Below are 17,368 nucleotides of genomic sequence, written 5' to 3' on the forward strand. Positions count from 1 at the left end.
AAAAAATATAAAGAGGCCAAAGACCTATATGGAGAAAATCATAAACTCTATAGAACAACAGTAAAGAGACCTAAGTAAAAGAAAGTCATATGATCTTCATGGTTAAGATGACTCAATATAAAGAGGTCAAACCTGCCCACATTGAGCCAAAGATTTAATAATATTAAAGTCATAAGCATGGCTGGATCTTATAAGGAGCTTGGTAAATTAATACTAAAATGCATACGGAGTCCTGAAGAAGAAGAAAAAGGGGAAGGTCCTTGCCCTACAAATTATCAAGACATTATGAATTTACAGTAATAGTACAGTGTGATATTGGCATAGGGATAGACAAATATCCAACAGAGAGTCTGGAAACATGCCTACGTATATAAATTTGTTATATGACAGAGGTTGCATTGCAAATCAGTGGGTAAACGAGAGACTGTTTAATGAATGGTGCTGATATAATTGATTGTCCATATGGAAAACAAGTCTATTGTACTCCTACTTCAATTCCAGACAGATTAAGACTTACATGTGAAAGTACGCCTCTTTCAAAATAATACAGAAGATTATCTGTATGACCGTAGAATAAAGAATGATTTCCTAAATAAGACACCAAAACTATTAACTATAAAAGAAAAGATAATAAATACAACCACATTAAAATTTTAAAACCTCCATTCATCAAATGACATCATTCAAAGAGTAAAACAATAAGCCACAAAACAGGAGAAGATATTGCAACACATTTAGCCAATAAGGGTTTTTTTTCCAATAAGTCAATAGAAATAGAACAATCCATATAACAACATGGAAAAAGCAAATCACAGAAGACTACACACAGTATATAAGCATTTTTGGTAAAGCTCTAAAACAAGCAAAAGAAAACAAATCCTGTTTAGGATTACAGAGGTTTGGGATACAACATTTTTTTTTTCAAGAAAAGGAAAATCAATAAAAAATACAAATCAATATAGCAGTTACCTCTAAGAAGAGGAGATAGAAATGGATAAAAGTGGGAGCATATAGATAAGTAAATTCAATGGTATTGATCATTTTTAAGTTATTTGGATAATGCTTCCTGGTACTTCTAAGAGTTTAAAGAAATCCTTAAAGATTTTTTTGTATGCCTTATCTCTTAAATATATATTACTTATATCCTTCTTAAAATCAACTGTATTTTTGAATTATAATATATACACAGAAAAATGCATAAATCATTAAGTATATAGGTCAATGAATTATCACAAAGTGGTCACATCCATGTAACTACCACCCAGGTTAAGAAATAGAACATTATCACCACAACCCAAAAGCCCCCCTTCTCATTACCCTTAACTTCCTCCCCCAATAACCAATTTCAAATATTCTTTTATATGTATGCAAATGTATATAAAAATATCATGAAGAATGTTAAGCAAGGAGAGCATGTTTCTGCTGAAATCAACTATTTCTAGGAAAATTTTCATTTTCAACCAGGTAAAAAATTTTATATAATAAAGAAGGAAGAGGACATCTGCCCTGCTCACAAATCAAACCACTATACCCTATTTGTCAAAGGGGTGGTAAAAGATAATAGTTAGAGTCCGCTAATATTTCCTGAGAAACTACTATCATAGTTTGGTCTCAAGAAAATTCTGAGATTAGGTCTAAAGCCTTTTCTGCTTGAGAGCTCATCAATGTTTGAACACAACTATACTATGTCCCCAAATCTCTTTTCTGAGCTACTGATGCTCTAGTTTCTTTAGCCATTCTTTATGCAAGTTCCATTTTTATAGACCCTTACCATCTGGGTGTTTTCCTCTGGGCATATGGCAATTAGAAAATGCCTGTCTTAAAAACATGATGCCAAGAACTAAATCCAATATATCAGCTGTGCCCATTGCAGAATCCACTGGCACTATTACCTTCTTGGTATTATGTAGTATTAATGTAGCATAAACTCATATTAATCATATTTTTTATACCAGTCATTCTTATATCCATGCTTGGCCTTGTCTTGTCCATCTTGGACAATTATCTCCTAGTGTTTCTGTTTGGGAGATTAATTGACATTGAATCCTAAATGTATATGGTGACTGTTTTCCAATATAAAAAATAATAATAATAATCACATGTGTTATTTTGTTTTCACAAAGTCACCTGAGAAAGGACAAAGGACTTTTATTTCCATTCAAAAATTAGAGAAACTAAAAATCAGGAACATAGGCAACTTGCCCCAAATCAGGTTTATTAAGTGGTAGATCCCATTCTTGAGCCAATATATTTTGGATCTAGGGTTCTTTTCACTGAAAGACACTCTCTTTCTTAGGCTACATTATTTTAGACTAATTAAACTTATCTTTTAAAAACTCATTAACTATAAAAGACCTAGAATGGAAAAATGTATCCTGAGAAGAATACCAAAATCAATCCCTTTCATAAGTAAGTGCTAACAATATTAGTTACCTCCAGATCATGCAGAGAGAATTACACTAGACATTTTGATAGCAAAAGTCACACAACACACATGTCATGGAAAATAATTAGATCATCTTGGCTTCAGTTTAGGAAATTGTTAAAGTTTTCACAACCCCCTTATCTTGTAATGCAACTCACATGCTGATGTTTCTATCCATTGCAAGAAATAAAGCAGACTGAGATTGGGCAATCTAGTTTGGGTTTACTGGCAGAAAGCCTGAAAAGTCATGCAACAGATTCCTCAGAGGCAGTTTTATGAGGAAATGCGGGACAGGAGCAGCGCTCCAGAGCTTGTTTAAAGGGCAAGTCTGTGTACAACAAAGTAGATGTTTTGTATATCTCAATTTGGCACCTTTCCAATAGATAGGCCATGAAAGATGGCAATGATCTTTGTGACTTTACCAGTCATTAGGGAACTAAAGGTGATTGGTGGTTCTTCAAATTAAAGAAATTTAGAGTTGAAAACTAAATAGTACTCATTGAAAAGAAGCATAATGTACTAGGATGGACAATGAATAGAAACTAGGGTGTGCCCTTGGTCAAGTCATTTCCCTATTCTAGAACTTTATTTAGCATCTGTAAATTAAAGTGTAAAAAACTCAGCAGAACTTTTTTCAAAGCAAAACCACAAAGAACGTCCCAATATACTCAGATAAAACTGATGTAATGAGAGAATGGAAAACCAATGGAATCCTAAGGTCCAGGAAACAAACAAACAAAAAACGAAAACACACTGGAATGGTTCCATGTAGCACCGAGCTCTAAGTCCCAATAGCACTAATACATCACACTGTCCTCGTGAATCAAAAATGAGTCTACGGAGTCAGTACTATAAGCATGATATAATTGGGTAAGAACTGGCATAAACAGTCATGGATGATACCAGATTTGTACTCAGAAGGTGACTTCTGGCAGCTATGTATATGTTGAAAGAACAAACAACCGGAGGCCTTTGGAAACTTTCGTCTCAGCGAGACTGACCAGAACCTGACCAAGGAAACAGCCCGTCCTGGGAGACCTTTGCAGCAGCATCATTCACTGCAATTCTCCTCTTCCAGATTTTTTTTCCTAGTACTATCAGCAAATCTATAAGCCAGATTTACAAGTTCATAATTTCTTTTCTAAAAACCTTAAGAGGCTCAACAGAGATAATAACCTATGTTGTCTTAACCCGAACCTCCTCCAGTAAACACAATGGCTAAATATAAAATTAGACTTCAGACTCGATCAAATCTAGCTTCACCAAACACATCTGACATTTTGCTCCTAGGAAAATGGATTACTTCATTTCTTTTTTTTACATTTTTAAAATTATCAGAAAAAAGCAGAACCAGAAATATTTTGACTAGCTCCCTGAAACCCCGAATTTTCAGTTAATGAAAATATTCTCATTCTACTGGCTACAAAGAGTGATAAAAAGAACAAGAAGACAAGTTTGGATGTGTCAGCTCCATTCACATTGAGTTTCCTACCTGCTTTGAAACATAAATACACTCCAACTTATTAACTCAAGCCCTCCCTGTACGTGCTTTCATATGCCTAGAGGAAACAAGCAGAGCCAGGATTCAGCCAGGACTTACATCTGTGAGGTCTGAGCATTTCACATACACCAATCATTCAGAAAAGGCCTAGGGATCTATTTCCCCATCAATGCCAGGGGCATTGGCAGATTCTGCTTAGCACCAGTAGGACCACCTGGACCCCTGAGAAGTCCCACTTAATTAAGACATTAGGTCCTAACGTACCGAAGAAAGCTTCCTAAATTCATATGCGTTGAGAGTGAAATGAAGATTTCCTCATTGAGACATGCTGAAATCCACTTTCAACTCCCTTTTGTGTACAGCAACCTGCACTGCGTCAAGTGTCAGCCCGGCCTCGATAACTCAGTTAGAGGGAGGGCCAATAACAACACTCAGCTGATTATAAAAGAAAGGGGAAAGACTGAACGATTATAGAATTCTTATAATGTGCATAGTGTTATTATGGCACTCTGCCCAGGGCTCATCAAAGATAAATGAGGTTTGAAGAGTGGATTTTTTTTATGTTAAACTTAATAGACATTCCCTTTTCTTTCTTTCTTTTCTTTTCCTTTTTTTTTTTTAACTGGCAAGGGAATGGAAAAGACATCAAAGCAGTTTTCCTATAAATCTATACGAAAATGAATTTCAGAGTCAACTTTTCTGCTTTTATTACTTACGGTGTTTTTATTTTTTTGGAAGCTGAAAGGGAACATAATTCAGTGCCTTTCAAATTGCTTTGGAGAAATATAATAAATCCAATATATATGGAAAAGTTTATAGGGTTGGGGTTTTTTTTTTTTTTTTTTTTTTTGCTAAATATATACAACTCTGAGATCTTTCTCTGATATTAAGATTGTTTCCAAAAAAATTTCTTCCAAGTTTTTTCGTACATATTTCACTAGATTTCCTAGACAGTCATTTATAATTCTGAAGCCCAATGACAGGAGACAAGGTTTAATATTTTGACTATATGAAGCTGTTGTCTTTTCTAAGCTGCTACTCCTAAAATCCTCATCCAGGCTTTAAAATACAATAGCAATCTCACATTTTAGTTTCTATGGCTAAGAATTTTGATGGAAATAGGAAGGGGGAGAGTGTCCATTAATATTGTAACATCAGCCTCTGAATGTGCTCCTTGTGTGTGAAATTATATTTTTATGACACTTCTCTGGTTTTGTTTGAATCAGCTCAATTGAAAATCATCTTGAACCCAATTTTTATCCAGTAACTGCCTCTCAATACACATTACTCTTGTAACTGTTAAAGATTTGTTGGTTCAGCTTTTTAGGCAAGGCTATTTGAATGCACAAGAGGGTTGCCAGAGTGTTCTTATGGCTATGTCAAAGTTAAACAAATCCAAAGTCACAGAGTTCCATCAGTGGCTAAATCTCCATTACAAAACCAGTACTTTAAGAGGAAGTTCAAAGTTCACCCCAAAAAAGGAACTTAGCGCTAGTAACATAGTGTTAAATCCAAATTAGTAAGTCATAGTACCCATGAATTTGAAGAAAAGTTTCTTTGAGCGGAGGGTAGCTTCAGAGCCTAGATAAATCCTTCTGAATCCCAGGTAAGGATCCTAATGTTTCTCTGACTGTCTGAACACTGGGTTCATCATTTTATAAATGGCCCACCATGTATAAAAATAAATACCAGTTACCAGACACATGATTAATACCAGAAACCATCAGCTTTCCTTTATCTATTGGACCCAAGAGGATGGTGTTTGTACTGCTTGGAAGAACCATGGGTCAGAGACAAACATTTCCTCAAGTTTTCTTCATTCACCTAAATTGCACTTGCCTTATTGAGCGGGAGGTAGGAATTAACAGACATGGGTAAGAACATACTAAAGAACTCCAGTGCTTTCTATCAGACTCCAAATCATTAGCACAGCAAAGAAAACTTTAAATAGATGTTAAGGAATTGAAAAACATTTACCCTTTTGAAAGTCTACCTTTCTTAAGTGTGCAGAACAAAGTTGGCAGCCATTCAGCGTGCGAATGGTAGTGCAGCTCTCCAGTACTGCATAGATGGCTCGCAGGATCCTTCCTAGTGGACTAGACCAGTGTTTCTCAACTCTGGCTAAACATTACAATAGCCTAGGGACCCTGCAACTGAAAGTGTTCAGAGATGGAGAGGGGTGTGTTTTTAAAGCTCTCCTGTACAAAGCACCAAACAGATTGGAAATAGTAGAGAAGAATTTCAAACTTTTGACATTTAAAATACAATGTATGCAGGTTCTTACCACTTCACCACACAAAACAGCATCCCTCTCAAAGAAGGAATAGTTTCCCAAAATGCATGGAAAGAAAATGATTGCAGTAGTAATCTGGTAAAGAGTAGGAGAATTTCTCCTTTTCGTATAATCTCCACTGCGTGTATCAGTGTTATAAAATTTGCTACACTAAGTTAGATACACAGAGAAGATATATTGCCTTGATTGTGTCTATAGCTTCCTTCAGGACAACATCCTCTGGTTAACAGGAAAAACTATGTATTTATGAGAAGTTTAAGCTTACTTTGATTCAGTAATCAAAGTAGTCCTCTTAGTATTGTCTTTCTTGAACAAAAACAAGAAAAGCTTAATTTCACAGATGTCCTCCTCATTCCCTACTTCTTTTCCCAAGATGCTAATTGAACATATATGATGTCAGCCTGTGTCTTACTGACATCAGACAAGGGTGGAGGGAAACTCTAGTATCTTATAGGTCCCAGGAGTACATGGATAGCATCATCTGACCTCTGGCAGGATGGCCCAGGTCTACTGTTCATTAGATACCATACTTGCTTTTTGCTCACCTCTGCGAGTGAATACTTTGATGGGCTTCGGTCAACTCCCTCATGCTGACTTGGATTTTTTCCATCCTTAATTTCTGCAGGCTCTTGGGCATCTGCAGCATGGCCCATCCAACCTTCCAGCTTCATAATCCAACCCTATTGTCCTCTCCTGTAGGTTCAACTTACCCTGCCATACTTTTTAGAAGACAGCACTCCTTCCATCTCTTCATTTTCTTCCTGGAAATTATGATTATTGGATATTAAAGAGATGTTGGAATAAAATAGAATAACATTCAAATATACTCAACACTTGGAAGACTCCAATTTCATTACTTTACTGCAAGCTTCCCTCACTCATTGCTCACGTTTTCCTGTCTTACCTTTTTTTTTTTAACTTCTATTTTCTCTTTTCTTTCCCTAGAAATTTGAGGATATAAAAGCTGTTTAGAGTTTATCCTATTGTTTAGGTAAAGAGGTAAAAACACATTGCATCAGTTCTTATTTTTCCTAGTTCAAGGGTCAAAGCACCGTGTCAGGACAAACCCAAAAAAGATCTGTCTGCTTGAGACCCCAGTCGATGACAAGAGGAGAGACAGCTTTTTGAAGGAAAGTGTATGAAGTTAGAGATACAGAAGTTACTATGTATTTGACACATGTGGATATTTAAAATTATCTATTTAGACATGGGGGTGAAGGTTGATAGTTATTTTCTGAAAATACTATTTTGGGGGGAAGCAGAATTTGTAAAATTGCACACTAAAATTAAATGGCTATTAGAATTTTCAAGGCTATATTTCCTAAAATGCTAAAGAGCAGGGAAAAAAAAAACCCATGTTCCTATGGTTGCTTATTTATGTAATTTAAAATTGCAGTTTTCTAAAAATATCATAATCAGTCTTTCAGAGAACATAACACTTTTGGCAGAAATGCATTTAAAATTTTAGTAAGATGAGTATATAATAAGGGGTGTGTGTGTGTGTGTGTGTGTGTGTGTGTGGTATTTGTAAAGAAAGAGAAGGAATTAATCCTGGCTGAAAATACGGAAGTTAGACTACAAAATCACTCAATGAGTCAACATCACGGTGCAAATGAAAACTCTTTACGTATTTGCTTATTTAAAATCACCCCAGGGTGCAGACTCAAGCAGTAAGAATTAATTAGACTACACAAAATAGAACACCAATGACCAAGAACAATTCAAATCAACTAAAGATGAATTTTTAAATATCCCTCACTTGTTATCCTAAAAATTTGTATACAGTGCATCTATCCAACCAGCATAAGCAACTAATGTCTTTCATTGTACAAGTTCTATAGCCCATTTTTTGTGGCTCTGGTCTATGCTTCAATTTATCCAGCTATAATTTAGAAATCCTAAGAAAATATTTTCTCCCTAGCTCCGTCACTGAACCCACAGTATGGAATTGTATTGATAAGGCTAATACACTATTTGCCTTTGATGTTTTGCTGATAAAAGTCATTATATATAGGGGTGCCTGGGTGGCTCCATCAGTTAAGCATCTGCCTTCCACTCAGGTCATGATACCAAGGTCTTGGGATCGAGCAGGGAGTCTGCTTCTCCTTCTCCTTCTGCCACTCCCCCTGCTTGTGCTCTCTCTCTCTCTCTTTATCAAATAAATAAAATCTTTAAAAAAAATCATTATATATATAAAAGCATTATATATATATAATCATTATATATGATATATAGAACATTATATATATATATATAACATCCACATATTTTTTTTAATGGCCTGAGTTTGTGAACCTCATAAAGTAGTTTCTAAATGCCAAGAGTTTGCTTAACTACATGACAAGTTCTGGTTTATTTATAGCTCTATGCTAAAAATATTTTTTTTAAAAATATATAACGGGCTACAAAAATCTCATGAAGCTACCAAATGTCTCTGTTTATCACTGATAGTGACGTGTATGAAGAATAAGTTGTGTTCATTGTAAGACTGTCTTTTGATGTATCCAGCTTCTCTATTATTCACCAGAAACCAGCCTTAAGGAAAAGGAGTCTGAGGGGAAAAAAAAAAAAAAAAGGAACACATAACCATAAGATGTACTATTTCCAAATGATTCCATGGAGTTTTTGGAGTGCGCCATCATTTGCCTTGTTCACTAAAAAAGGCGCAAAACTATCTATCTACCACCAAAAAGGAGATTTAAGTTCAACTTTGTGATAAATGATTCAATCATCAAGATGGTAAAGCAGAGGAGGACCTGAGGGGGAGGTAGATGCAGCTTCTCCATCCTAAGAGATTAAGTTGGTTTAAGTACATTGAAAGAATGTATTTGGGGATTTGGATGGGTCAGATGTTCCCCCAGAGCAGGAGGGAGTGTGAAGACAAGGCCCTGAGGTTCTTTCAACAACTATTTCCCACTATTTTTATTATCTCATCAATTCTGCTAATTTCCTTATGAGGCTGGTATGTGGTATTTACTGAAGGAAAAACCCCAGGAAAGATGAAATGAAATGATGTATTTATGGTCATATGAGTCATCAGCCAGGCCTGGAATGAGCCACCTATGCACCTTTCACACTAATTTTAGTGTCTGTGGTCTCTCTGATAACAGAAGTAGCAGGATGATTGATCTCTAGACCCAGTTTTCTCCAAGTTGATCTATTTTTTTTTCAAAAATGCTAATGTATTAGAAATTAGTCACAAATGAGCAAACATCATGCATGGCTCCCTAAACCAATTAACATGTCAGGTCTAATTTACGTTAGACAAATAATTTGAAATATTTGCAAAAGAGCAGCATGAGAATTTATTCTCTGCAATTAGGCAGAGATTTCAGTAAATTCTTGATCTTCCTTGAGGGAGCTCACGACCAAGAAAGAACCACCATGTTTTGCTGCCTCAGGTTGTGTGACGAGAGGGACAACGCTGAGAATCTCCACAGATTCCAAATCCTAATATTAGGAAAGAAATATGACATTGGTTTGATAAGGAAACTAGCCAATCAAGAGAAGTACCTAATGTGGTCATAAAGCTCAACAGAGAGAGAAGGTGAAAATCCTTTAAATGTAGGTTCCAGAGATGGCATAATGTTTTCCTTGGGTCTTAAATAAATTTCTTCTACTACAGCTACAGCCTATTTCTTTGAATCCTATGAAATGGAATAACTATGGGATCTATAATTTCACATTCAGTTCCTAAAAATATTAACCTAATTGCTCCTAGCATAAATAATCTCAAACTCTTTTCACTTCCTTCACCAAGGGTATTTACCAATCATTTTATCATTTTGATGACAGAAAATCTGGAGATACATTGTAGTCTATATCTGTATGATTATAGGCTATAGTCTTTCTTTTGTTGACCTATATGGTTTCCTGGCCTGAACAGGTGGTCAGCTAAAGGTCAGATTTAAAAGGAACTGAAAGGACCATCATATAAATAGACCTCTTTCTTACTATTCTCTTATATTCTAAAACAGCCATCCTATTTATTTTGGGTAAGGTATGAGAGTATCTTGTTAAAATGAAAATACTATCTAGAATGAGTTAAAGGCTCAGCTATATTACCCAGAAATTATCTATTATTTGGTTAATTAGTTAAAAGACTTCTATGATTTAGAGGTTTGTTTTTTTTTTTTTTTACACCATTTAATTAACTCATCACATTTTGGGCTCTGAAAGTCTGGACACTGAATAAGTATATTTTAAGGGAAATTGAAGAAGATTCAGCACAGCCACATGGAAATTTCCAGGAGGCTTGAATGAGTGCCACTGTACCTACTAGGACTGCACCCAAAGGGAGACTGAAGACCAATGAAAGAGGAATAGAAAGTTTTTGAAAATAATCTCACTTTATACCTTTCCCTGAAGTTGGTCATAGGTGTTATATACCCTTAACTGAAAGAGCGAATTACACATTGTATACAGTGAAGATGGAATTCATTGTTCTCTGCAGTTTTCTTCACTTTAGTTCCAAGGTTTTTAAAATTGTACAGGTAAAGCAAAGGGAGCCTAATGCTTTCCCCATTTATTTCTCTCTTCATCCGTTTCCTCCATCCCAATGATTTCCTGTTGTCTCCACTTCCAAATCCACATGGTTTTTATAATTTTATTTCTCTGACACAGGTTAGTCTAGGAGATTTACATTTATTGTCAGAAAAATAGGGTGATACTGTGAGACTCTACCAACTTCAAAACATGAAGTACAGAGGAGCAAGATGGTGCAGGAGTAGGAGACCTAAATTTCGTCTGGTCCCGGGAATTCAGCTAGATAGGGATCAAAAAATTCTGAACACCTACAAATTCAACAGGAGATCGAAGAAAAGAATAGCAGCAACTCTCTGAACAGAAAAGCGACCACTTTCTGGAAGGTAGGACGTGCGGAGAAGTGAATCCAAGGCGATATTCGGGAAGATAGATGGTGTGGAGGGGGCCTCTGTCAGCTGCTATTGGCAAGTGATAGAACCGTGGAGCACAAAATCAGAACTTCTAGAAGTCTGCTCGGCTGATGGACATCGCTCCAGTGGCTAAGCAGGGGGTGGAACCCTCGCTGGGAGAGTGTGGTCTCAGGACCCTCAGGGTCACAGAAAGACCGGGGGTGCCTGAGTGCAGCAGAGCTCCCAGGTATTGGAGCAGGGAAGCTGGCTGCAGAGACAGAACCAAGGAGCGGGATCTCAGCGTGGGGTTGCCAAAAACCATGATCAGCAGCACAGTCGGGCCACTGCTCTTCCAACAGGGACCCAACAAGCGGCAGATCCGGGGAGACTCCCCTTCCTCCCCCGGGAGGAGAGGCGCCGGAGTGCACCGCAGGGATCTGCTGGGTTTGGAGACTCCACACGGGGTCAGGTGCCAGAGATAGAAATGCAGGGTCGCAGGCCGGGTGAGCATGGAGTGCGGCCGGAGACCAGGCAGACGGGAGTGATTGACTGCTTTTCTCTGGGGGCGCACTGAGGAGTGGGGCCCCGAGTTCTCGGCTTCTCTGGGGTGGAGATTGGGAGGCTGCCATTTTCACTCTTGGCCTCCAAAGCTGTACGGAAAGCTTGCAGGGAACAAAAGCTCCCGAGAGCAAGCCCGAGCAGATTACTTAGCCCAGACCAGCAAGGGCGGGGCAATTCCGCCTCCGGCAAAGACATTTGAGAACCATGGCAACAGGCCCCTCCCCTAGATCAGCAAGAACAGCCAGTCAAGACCAAGTTTACCGATTAATGAGAACGGCAGAACTCCAGCGCTAGGGCAATACTGCACATAGAATTCATGGCTTTTTTCCCCCTGATTCTTCAGTCTTTCAAAGTTAATTTTTTTAATTTTCTTTTTTTCTTTTTGGATTTTTCTTTTTCCCTTTTTCAACCAACATCTTATCAATCTGTTTTATAAAAAATCTTTTTTATTTTTCATTTTTAGAGTCATATTCTATCCCTTCATAGTAGTTAACCTTATTTTGGTATATATATATATATATATATATATATATATATAAGTTGTTCTCTCTTTAAAATTTTGGGGTACAGTTTCTTCTAACAGACCAAAATATACCCTAAATCTCTAGTGTATGGCTTTGTTCTATTCTCCTGCCTGATCACATTCTCTCCCTTTTTATTTTTAATTCCTCTTCTTTCTTTTTTCAACCAACTTCTTATCTTATCAATTCCTTTTATAATTTTCATCTTTACAGTCATATTCTATCCCTTCATCGTATTTACCCTTATTTTTGTACATATATAAGTTTTTCTTTTGGGAGGCACTTTCTTCTAACACACCAAAATATGCCCAAAATCTAGTGTGTGGCACTGATCTATGCACCAGCTTGATCATATTTGATCATATTCTGGGTTTTTTTTTAATCTTTTTCTTTTTCTTTTTCTTTTTTCTTTCTTTCCCTTTCTATTCCCCCAGTTTCAGGTCTCTTCTGATTTGTTTAGTGTATATTTTTCTGGGGTCGTTGTTACCCTGTTAGCATTTTGCTCTCTCATTCATCTATTCTCCTCTGGACAAAATTACAAGATGGAAAAAAATCACCTCAAAAAAAAGAAAAAGAGGCAGTACCAACTGCCATGGACCTAATCAATACAGACAGTAGTAAGATGTCAGAACTAGAGTTCAGAATGACGATTTAAAGATACTAGCTGGGCTTGAAAAAAGCATGGAAGATATTAGAGAAACCCTTTCTGGAGAAATAAAAGAACTAAAATCTAACCAAGTCGAAATCAAAAAGGCTATTAATGAGGTACAATCAAAAACAGAGGCTCTAACTGCTAGGTTAAATGAGGCAGAAGAGAGAATTCGTGATAGAGAAGACCAAATGATGGAAAATAAAGAAGCTGAGAAAAAGAGAGATAAAGAACTACTGGATCACAAGGGCAGAATTCGAGACATAAGTGATACCATAAGATGAAACAATATTAGAATAATTGGGATCCCAGAAGAAGAAGAAAGAGAGAAAGGGGCAGAAGGTATATTGGAGCAACTTATAGCAGAGAACTTCCCTAATTTGGGGAAGGAAACGGGCATCAAAATCCAGGAGGCACAGAGAACCCCCCTCAAAATCAATAAGAATAGGTCAACACCCCGACATCTAATAGTAAAACTTATGAGTCTCAGAGACAAAGAGAAAATCCTGAAGCAGCTCAGGAGGAGAGATCTGTAACCTACAATGGTAGAAACATTAGATTGGCAACAGACCTATCCACAGAGACCGGGCAGGCCAGAAAGGACAGCTATGATATACTCAGAGCATTAAATGAGAAAAATATGCAGCCAAGAATACTATATCCAGCTAGGCTGCCATTGAAAATAGAAGGAGAGATAAAAAGCTTCCAGGACAAACAAAAACTAAAGGAATTTGCAAACATGAAACCAGCCCTGCAAGAAATATTGAAAGGGGTCCTCTAAGCAAAGAGAGAGCCTAAAAGTAACATAGACCAGAGAGGAACACAGACAATATTCAGTAACAGTCACCTTACAGGCAATACAATGGCACTAAATTCATATCTTTCAATACTTACCCTGAAGATAAAAGGGCTAAATGCCCCAATCAAAAGACACAGGGTATCAGATTGGATAAAAAAAACAAGACCCATTGATATGCTGTCTGCAAGAGACTAATTTTAGACCCAAAGACACCTCCAGATTGAAAGTGAGGGGGTGGAAAACCATTTACCATGCTAATGGACACCAAAAGAAAGCTGGGGTGGCCATCCTTATATCAGACAAATTAGATTTTAAACCAAAGACTATAATAAGAGATGAGGAAGGACACTATATCTTACTTAAAGGGTCTATCCAACAAGAAGATCTAACAATTGTAAATATCTATGACCGTAACATGGGAGCAGCCCATTATATAAGCCAATTAATAACAAAAGCAAAGAAACACATCGACAACAATACAGTAATAGTGGGGGACTTTAACAGCCCCCCTCACTAAAATAGACAGATCATCTAAGCAAAAGATCAACAAGGAAATAAAGACTTTAAATGACACACTGGACCAAATGGACTTCATAGACATATTCAGAACATTCCATCCCAAAGCAACAGAATACACATTCTTCTCTAGTGCCCATGGAACATTCTCCAGAATAGATCACATCCTAGGTCGCAAATCAGGTCTCAACTGGCACCAAAAGATTGGGATCATTCCCTGCCTATTTTCAGACCACAGTGCTTTGAAACTAGAATTCAATCACAAGAGGAAAGTTCGAAAGAACTCAAATACATGGAAGCTAAAGAGCATCCTACTAAAGAATGAATGGGTCAACCAGGAGATTAAAGAAGAATTAAAAAAAATTCATGGAAACAAATGAAAATGAAAACACAACTGTTCAAAATCTTTGGGATGCAGCAAAGGTAGTCCTAAGAGGAAAGTATATAGCAACACAAGCCTTTCTCAAGAAACATGAAAGGTCTCAAATACACAACCTAACCTTACACCTAAAGGAGCTGGAGAAAGAACAGCAAATAAAGCCTAAACCCAGCAGGAGAAGAGAAATAATAAAGATCAGAGCAGAAATCAATGAAATAGAAACCAAAAGAACAGTAGAACAGATCAATGAAACTAGGAGCTGGTTCTTTGAAAGAATTAACAAGATTGATAAACCCCTGACCAGACTTACCAAAAAGAAAAGAGGAAGGACCCAAATCAACAAAATCATGAATGAAAGAGGAGAGATCACAACCAACACCAAAGAAATACAAACAATTATAAGAACATATTATGAGCAACTATATGCCAGCAAATTAGATAATCTGGAAAAAGTGGATGCATTCCTAGAGATGTATCAACTACCAAAACTGAACCAGGAAGAAAAAGAAAACCTGAAGAGACCTATAACCACTAAGGAAATTGAAGCAGTAAGCAAAAATCTCCCAACAAACAAAAGCCCAGGGCCAGATGGCTTCCCAGGGAATTCTACCGAACATTTCAAGAAGAATTAATACCTATTCTCCTGAAACTGTTCCAAAAAATAGAAATGGAAGGTCAACTTCCAAACTCGTTTTAGGAGGCCACCATTACCTTGATCCCCAAACCAGACAAAGACCCCATCAAAAAGGAGAATTACAGACCAATATCCTTGATGAACATGGATGCAAAAATTCTCACCAAAATACTAGCCAGTAGGATCCAACAGTACATTAAAAGGATTATTCACTACGACAAAGTGAGATTTATCCCTGGGCAGCAAGTTTGGTTCAACATCCACAAATCAATCATTGTGATAGAATACATTAATAAAACAAAGAACAAGAACCATATGATCCTCTCAATAGATGCAGAAAAAGCATTTGACAAAGTATAGTGTCCTTTTCTGATCAAAGCTCTTCAGAGTTTAGGGATAGAAGGTACATACCTCAATATCATAAAAGCCATCTATGAAAAACCCACAGCAAATATCATTCTCAATGGCGAAAAACTGAGAGCTTTCCCCCTAAGGTCAGGAACGCGGCAGGGATGTCCACTATCACCACTGCTATTCAATATAGTACTAGAAGTCCTAGCCACAGCAATCAGACAACAAAAAGAAATAAAAGGCATCCGAATTGGCAAAGAAGAAGTCAAACTCTCACTCTTTGCAGATGATATGATACTTTATGTGGAAAACCCAAAAGACTCCACCCCAAAACTGCTAGAACTCATACAGGAATTCAGTAAAGTGGCAGGATATAAAATCAATGCACAGAAATCAGTGGCATTCCTATACACCAACAACAAGACAGAAGAAAGAGAACTTAAGGAGTCCATCCCATTTACAATTGCACCCAAAACCATAAAATACCTAGGAATAAATCTAACCAAAGAGGCAAAGGATCTGTACTCAGAAAACTATAAAATACTCATGAAAGAAATTGAGGAAGACACAAAGAAATGGAAAAATGTTCCATGCTCATGGATTGGAAGAACAAATATTGTGAAGATGTCAATACTACCTAGAACGATCTACACATTGAATGCAATCCCTATCAAAATACCATCCACTTTTTTCAAAGAAATGGAACAAATAATCCTAAAATTTGTATGGAACTGGAAAAGACCCTGAATACCCAGAGGAATGTTGGAAAAGAAAAGCAAAGCTGGTGGCATCACAGTTCCAGATTTCAAGCTGTATTACAAAGCTGTAATCTTCAAGACAGTATGGTACTGGCACAAAAACAGACACATAGATCAATGGAACCGAATAGAGAGCCCGGAAATGGACCCTCAACTCTATGGTCAACTAATCTTTGACAAAGCAGGAAAGAATGTCCCATGGAAAAAAGACAGTCTCTTCAACAAATGGTGTTGGGAAAATTGGACAGCCACATGCAGAAGAATGAAACTGGACCATTTCCTTACACCACACACAAAAATAGACTCCAAATGGTTGAAAGACCTCAATGTGAGACAGGAGTCCATCAAAATCCTAAAGGAGAACACAGGCAGCAATCTCTTCGACCTCAGCCGTAGCAACTTCTTCCTAGAAACATCGCCAAAGGCAAGGGAAGCAAGGGCAAAAATGAACTATTGGGACTTAATCAAGATAAGAAGCTTTTGCATCACAAAAGAAACAGTCTACAAAACCAAAAGACAACTGACAGAATGGGAGAAGATATTTGCAAATGACATATCAGATAAAGGGCTAGTATCCAAAATCTATAAAGAACTTATCAAACTCAACACCCAAAGAACAAATGATCCAATCAAGAAATCGGCAGAAGACATGAACAGACATTTTTCCAAAGAAGACATCCAAATGGCCAACAGACACATGAAAAAGTGCTCAACGTCATTCAGCATCAGGGAAATCTAAATCAAAACCTCAATGAGATACCAGCTCACACCAGTCAGAATGGCTAAAATTAACAAGTCAGGAAACGAGAGATGTTGGCGGGGATGCGGAGAAAGGGGAACCCTCCTACACTGTTGGTGGGAATGCAAGCTGGTGCAGCCACTCTGGAACACAGTATGGAGGTTCCTCAAAAAGTTGAAAATAGATCTATCATACGACCCAGCAATTGCACTATTGGGTATTTACCCCAAAGATACAAATGTAGGGATCCGAATGGGTACGTGCACCCCGATGTTTATAGCAGCAATGTCCACAATAGCCAAACTATGGAAAGAGCCAAGATGTCCATCGACAGATGAATGGATAAAGAAGAGGTGGTATATATATAC

The sequence above is a fragment of the Phoca vitulina genome, unplaced genomic scaffold (genome assembly GCF_004348235.1).
Source record: "Phoca vitulina isolate PV1807 unplaced genomic scaffold, GSC_HSeal_1.0 scaffold7, whole genome shotgun sequence".
Taxonomy (NCBI): Eukaryota; Metazoa; Chordata; class Mammalia; order Carnivora; family Phocidae; genus Phoca; species Phoca vitulina.